Source organism: Haemaphysalis longicornis, unplaced genomic scaffold, assembly GCF_048455015.1.
Source record: "Haemaphysalis longicornis isolate Haplotype H1 unplaced genomic scaffold, Haemaphysalis longicornis Haplotype H1 scaffold_30, whole genome shotgun sequence".
NCBI classification, from domain to species: domain Eukaryota; kingdom Metazoa; phylum Arthropoda; class Arachnida; order Ixodida; family Ixodidae; genus Haemaphysalis; species Haemaphysalis longicornis.
In genome coordinates this window covers 1,240,326-1,247,959 of record NW_027526336.1, presented here as the reverse complement: position 1 = coordinate 1,247,959, position 7,634 = coordinate 1,240,326, and positions in this window count along the sequence as shown.

The following is a 7,634-nucleotide window of genomic DNA, read 5'->3' as shown; positions in this document are numbered from 1 at the left end:
GGCTAGGCTCCGAATAACAAACCACCCAGAGCTTTTAGCATTGAAAGGTAAAACTAGCAGCCCCACGCCGTTCAAAATCGTGGTAAGAACTAAGCGCGCTGTTTCACATCCCCAACACATGCGAACCCTCATGCGGACCCTCATATTCCGCCAGAACACAACAAAGGCTGAACAGAAATAACACTCGCAGCGCGTTAGCGCGAGATTGCGTGCAATGAACACAAAAAGAAAATCCTTACTTGCATGAGGAAGCTGCGGCCGCTCTCACTTGCGCTCGGCGACTTTGTGATGCATTTTTATGCCTTATCAAACGTTTTGGCGTTTTACGGGTGTTACCCATCGCAGATCACAAAACGTCGCACCGCTGTACTCCACCGGACAACGGCGGTGCAGAATGCCAAGAGATACCGAGCAAATTTGATACCACCGAAGTTCGCACAGACCGCACGGCGTGGCGACAAAAACTGAACGAGTATCGGCAGTATCGGCACCACGACATAGAAGAGGCGAAACGTCTGGGGAGCCTGAATGTACCGCCTTGAGGCTCCCTCGAATAGTGCGTTTGGCCGCGCCATCGGTAGCAGAAAGCTGAAACGTAACAAAGTAGCTTTACAGTTTCGACACTGGATGGCGCCACATAAAACTTCAACGCTGTTATGGCTGTAAAATCGTCGCTACAGGAATAAAAAAGGGTTAATTGTACATTTACTTGGTAATGTTATAAAGATATGACATCGACGTATATTCCATGTAACGCACTTTTAGGAGTTCCGTGTGTGTACGTAAATAGGCGCGTTTGAGCGCTTCGGCCGGCGGGATAAAAATCAGCCAATTTCAGTAACAGTTTATACGTGTTCTATTTATCACAGCGCAAAAATTGAACGTAAATATCTAAAGGAGGTATTCAAGTTTGATGTGTGAAAATATTGAAATTTCGTCTTCAGCAGCAACGCAGAAAAGTTGCACCAGAAAACCCATGTGAACCAGAAAACCCAGAAAACCCTGGTAAACTGCCATATGTAGACCAAAATGACTTTAAAACCGCTGAACAAAATTCAGCGAAATTTCGGCAGATACAAATACGTATGCTGGCAACGCGCACACGAAAACACATTGCTCTGCATTAATCCATGTAAAAGTTTAGCGGGAGTGAAGTTGCGCTATTTTAGCTATTTTCAAACGGCCGTATAACAAAATCTATTCGCTGAAACGGAAATTCCCAACGTAAATATCTGCATAGACATCTATTCTATGCACATACCAAACTACATGTAATTACGTCGCATAGTTGTCTCAAATTCTTGCACCACCCGAAGCAAAAAAAGCAAAAATACAATTTTTCTCTCTTGCAAATTGGCTTCTCCTTCTAAAGCCAAATTAGCTGGAATAGACCGGTAAGCGAGTTCGGAATCTAGAAGACTTCTGCTTTCTAATGATACATTAGCCATGAATGTGGTGCCAACTGGGGCGCAACAGCGCCTACGCAAACATCGTCCAAAACCGGCAGCGCGGGCCGATCGAGTGGGACCGCCACCTTAAACAGATTCTCCGCATTATAAAGCGCTTCACGACACACCAGTCTGGCCTTAAAGAACATGACCTTAGACACCTCACTCACGCCTTCCTTATTTCATGAGTCAAGTATGCCTATCTTTTCCTCAATATTACTAAAAAGCAACAACAAACCCTTGCAATCCTTAATAGAGAAAGTCTACAACTATTTAACGGCCTTCCCAGTTAGACTAAAATTCACGACCTTTATGACTGCAGTAACATGCCTACGTACGCCGACAGGGCATACGCACTCCGTAACGCACATGTACAAAGACTGTCCACCTCACGGTACGGACGACACATCCTTGAAGCCATTGGCCACAATACCTCGCAGCTGCCAGACATAGCCAACACATCAGAACCATGGACCACCCTATCATTAACGGATTTTAAACCAGATCCCCAACCACAAAACAGGCGGAAATCTGCAAAACAACACCAGAAACGGTCTTGCCAGCCTAATACACTAAGCATCTACACTGACGCATCTAAAACACAATCCAGCACAACTACGGCGTCGCATATACCGGCATTTCACTTCAATAGCGTTCATTCATTGCCACTAGATACCACCATTAAAGGGGCGGAACTACAAAGTATCATCCTCTCACTTCGTCCCATTGTTCATAACATATCATCTTTTTCCATGTACACTCATATACATTCGCACAGATAGTCGGGAAGCTTTCCTGGAGTGTCGTCATCAACTATCATACAGTCTTCGAGTTAGGAAAATTCATGAACTCAAGAGCATCCTTCATCAACAGAACACCGACGTCGGCATCACGTGGGTGCCCGGCCTTGCCGGAATCCCCGGAAATGAGGCAGCCCATTTGGCGGCAGGTGCATCGTTCACAACCGTGCCCCAAGCCAGCTGGACGCCTTCGGACTGCGATTATGACCCCGAGGAGCACTGGACGGCCATCAAACAGCAACGGAAAGAATTTCTCGCCTTCCTGGTCAACAACACTCTCATTCCCAAGTCCTATTCTCGCTCTCAACAAGTCCCCCTAAGACAGCTGATGACACTTACGAACCTTTCCCCTGCAAAACGACAACAGTTCTTTCATTCATCACCTAATCGAGGCATGTGTATCCCCTGTGAAACTCCGGACATTACTCAACACATTATTTGGACATGCCCTCGATTTCAAACTAAAAGACAGGTTCTCCTAGACACCCTTCCCGCTAACTTACGACCAAATTCCTTAAATGACCTCCTGCCTTCCTCCTACCCACCTAATTTAGCGAAGTCAGTGTGGGACACTCTCCTGCATTTTATATCCCAACCCACTATTTTTCCCTTGCTATTTCCCACCCACAACCGTCGTGAACCTTAACTCATCTCTACCCTAAGGGGGTCTGATGCACTAGCAAGAGATCCCAGGGTGTTTTTTAAGTGCGAATGCAATTCTTAAGCGACCCTGAATCACGCGTCCACCGCCGTCCGTCCGTCCGCACCACATACCCACTTAGGGCGATTGGCCAAGAAGAGTTCCTAATTTCTTTAGCACATACCCACTTAGGGCGATTGGCCAAGAAGAATTCTTTCGCATCACCCGTGCATTCCCACTTCCCCATCGACGACTGCTGCTTCGCCAGGAGCGGAAGTCGGGGCGAGTACTGCGGCGTCTACCTCGTCGGTCACGTCTACGCGAACCTCGTGTCGCACGCCGTGTCCACCTCGCCGGTCAGGGACGAGTCGCCGTACAGTGCCGTCTACACCGACGCGTACTCGGGCGACGGAATCGTGGTCGTCACCCTCTACCTCGCGCCAAACATCTCGCGCGACGACGTCGTCGAATACGTGGACGCGGCGATGGAGAGTGTGGCCAGGCGCGTAAAGCCCTCGGACCCGGTCGTGGTTGTTGGGGACTTTAACGTGGACGTGCGAAAGGGCGGCGAGTGGTTGATGGAATACATGCTTGCCAACCACTCCATGACGTGCCTACCGCTAGAGGCTCCCACCACCATCAACGGCAGCTACATCGACCTGGCCTTTGCGAGGAACTGTCTGATACGCGCGGTCTTGCAACAACTCTTGACCGTACATTTCAGTGACCACAAGGCGGTCATAATGACCGTCAACTACAACGACAACACCAACAAGTGCTGAATAAAGAATACTGTCGTTTCACTTTACTTGCGTGTGTGTGTGATCTCCTCGAACATACACTTTAATTCACCAAGATTTCCAGAGAACGACTAACGGGGTGTGTGAATCCCCACTTGATCACGCGGGGGTGTTAAATGCAACTAATGGGCGAATGCCAACACAGTTCAACATAACTCCCCCTCATAGCATCACCCGTGCATTCGCACTTCCCCATGCTCCCCTTCGGGGAAATGCGGGTGTTTTTTTCTACATGTTAATAAACGTTCTAAAAAATGGTCAACCCCCGATAAGAAGTGAACGCCTTTAGGCGATCTCGCGTAAACTGCATTTTTAACACTCATCTCATGCCAAGTGTGAAATCACGGCCACCCGATGCAAGTGAGGGTGGCTCTGAGCGGTTTCCCAACACGTGCCAAGGACGTCCATCACTGCAGCTAGGGGCATGCTACGATGCCCCCAGAACTATTACACTTAACTATCGTCATTGTTACTTCTCATCTTAACCATCTTTGCTTTTTAGTGTAGGGGCCATATACATCCATATATACACTATTTTAGCATGTACATCACAATTGCCGCCATAGTTTTTTCACAAAAAACGTGACAAAAAACATTGTCTTGGCGCTTTTTGGTTTGACACGCCCTTGCGCCCACAAAACAAACCTAGCAGTATGATGCTATTGGCTTCTCTAGAAGTGGAGAGCATTGGAGACATCCACCCGGCATACATGTCTGACCCCAGATGGCCGTGGTTCACCGAATCTACCTGGCCTACAAGGGGGTCGAGCGAGCGGCCATTACGAGGAGCTGAACAGGCGGCATGCCAAGGACGTCCCACCAATGCAAGGCACGGGCGCGCAAAAGCTAAAGTTTCCGGCTGTTTTTCTGCCAATAATACGACTAAAAACAATGTTGCATAGTTTGTTCGTTTTAAACGTTGAAGAGGCTAAGTTCGTGCATTTTTAGGCTCAACTTCGTGTTCTGCATTATACCTCTTCGTCTGATTTTATGACTGCCTGTTAAGAAACAAGTGTTATTTTAAATTTGCGATAACAGAGCCATTGACGAAGTCTGGATTTTAATTTAGTTGCGGTGTTTCAAAGTCAGCTCAGGTACACTTGGGATATAACACATTTGGTGAAACATAACCTCCAGCATCCTAGCCAACACGGATTTCATCGAGTTTTCGCTTCCTCAACGCAGCTTGTTGAGTTTGCGCATAGTTTGGCTCTACCAATAGATAAGCGTAAATTAGTTGAATGTATTATCTTGCTGTGCAAAAAAGCGTTTGACGGTGTTCCATATGACCTTCTTGTTAGCAAATTGCCAGGATACAAACTGAATGAATTTGTTATTGCATTAGCCCAGTATCTCTCTCTAAAACAGCTGTTCGTCGATCTCAACGCTTGTTCTCTCGGATATGTTCCCATGGTCTCATAAATTCCCCAAGCCACAGTTGTGGGCCCCCTTTTGTTACTGTAATACATATATTGAATTACTATTGGCCAAAAATCTCCGTTGAGAATTTTCGCAAATGGCCCTGTAGTTTACTGGAGCATGGAGAATGAACGCGATTCCAAATACATGCACCATAATTTGAATGTATTAGAATCCTGGTGTGCAAATTCAGAAATGCAGTTAAATGTGAAAAAGTGCTTCACGTCATGTTTACAAGCAAACGTTTATACCAGTTGAATACGTATAGCCTAAATGACGCTGCTTTAAAAACGGCCAGGGAATATGAATAACTAGAAGTTTATCTAACGAGTGGTTTGAGTTGGACTAGGCACGTTCACAACATAAAAGTTAAGGCTGCACGTTTGTTTTGCGTTTTCTGAGAAAAATTTCAGGGAACCTTCATCTAAGTTAAAAGAATAACCGTAGTTCACTCACGTGCACTCAGTGTTGGAGCACGCAAGTGCTTCCTGAAGATCCGTACACCAAAGATCTGGTCCATAGGGTAGAAAGCATACAGAATATGGCAGGGCGATTCACTTAGATAATTCTCATCGTTAACTTAGAAGAGAATGCAAAAGTAATAATAAATGGTCAGACTTGAAAGGTCACAGAGGAAACCTCAGCTTGAAATTTTTGATAGCTATCATTCGAAAACCGGAATTATGAGGTGGAGTATACAGGGTGTCCCAGCTATCTTGCACCAAGATTTAAAAAAAGAGCAATGGGGTTACTCGAAGAAAACCTAGTGCGTAATGTTTGCAGTACTGTGGAGAAGCGGACAGAATTTGTTTTGTTAATGATACTTAACTAATTGCAATTAAGTATCTACTCGAGAATTAACTCGAGAATTTGCAAGCCCATTTAGTCGTTACAATTTCATGTATAGAGATCCTATGGGTGATAGTACGCGTATCTGCCTCTGTGCGTTGTGCTGTCGGGGTCTGCTACCGTCCGCCAGATTCTTCCCCCGAATTTATTGAGCACTTAAACGAATCGCTGTGCTTTATACAAAACAAGTACCCAAAATACCCAATAATTCTTGCTGGAGACTTCAATTACCCAGGGATTGATTGGCGGTCAGGCATACCACATGGCAGCACAAAAAGGCATGAATGTCAAGCATTTCTCGATGTGTTGTCTGCCTTTAGTTTGAGTCAAATGGTCAAATTGCCTACACGTGTCGACAGAATTTTAGATCTTGTGCTGGCCACAGAACCAAGCAATATGCTCGTACATGTTTTAGATAACATCAGCGATCACAACGTAGTGCATTGTGAGGTAACATTAGAAAGCTCCAAAACCGAGAATAAAACGAAAACAATTCTTGATTACAGCCGCGCGAACCGCGCCATGATAGAAACCGAATTGTTATCATTTTCCGCCCAGTTCTTCACTTCCTTTGCTCTCAGAAATGTAAATGAAAACTGGCAAATTGTTCGCGATAAGCTTCTGGAACTGAAAGAAAAATACGTTACAAGAATCAGTATCACGTCATCGACGCAAAGCGCGTGGTTTACGACCGGCGTTAAACGCTGCATCAATAAGAAAAAGCGACTTTATTCTAAGGCCAGACGATCTTATTCAGCCGATGACTGGAAGCGCTACAAAGAACACTCTAAACTGTGCAAAGCAGAAATCGAGGCAGCCAAGGAAAAATTTTTTTAACAACCATATAACAAACCTACTGCAGACCAACACGAGAAAATTTCGGAAAGTGATAAATCCAAAGTACTCATCATCATCGTCCATATCATTGTCTAAAAATGGTACAGACCTTTCCTCATCAGAGGCTGCAGAGGAATTCAATTCTGTTTTTTGTTCTGTGTTTACAAATGAAAGCCCATTACCAGCCACTCTTACTTTACAGTCATTAGATTCAGCAATGGATGACTTGCTTATCACTCAGGAGGGTATTGCTGCAGCCATTGATAGACTCCCGACCAACTCTGCACCAGGTCCCGATGAAATATGCACCAAACTACTAAAAATGACTAAAGTGGTCCTATCCCCAATCTTAGCTGCTTTATTTCAGCAATCGATAGACACAGGATGCGTACCGTTTGCTTGGAAAATTGCCCGTGTTATCCCCATCTTCAAGTCAGGCTACCCATCTGTGCCTCTTAACTATAGACCGATTTCCTTAACCAGCATAGTTTGCAAACTTCTAGAACACATAATATCATCTGCCGTAATGAGCTACCTAACAAAACAGAGCTTCTTTTTTTCTAATCAACATGGTTTTTTGAGAGGCCATTCTTGTGAAACTCAGTTATTCGAATTAATGACTGATCTCCATAATGCAGTACATTCGTCCTCACAAATAGATGCTATATTCATAGATTTTGCCAAGGCCTTCGACAAAGTCCCTCACATCCGTCTAATGGAAAAACTTTCTGCTCTTAATATCAACCCTAAGATTAACAGGTGGATTAAGAACTTCCTAACCCATCGGTTTCAGTCAGTAACCATTAATGATCATTCCTCCTCTTTAGCTCAAGTAACTTCC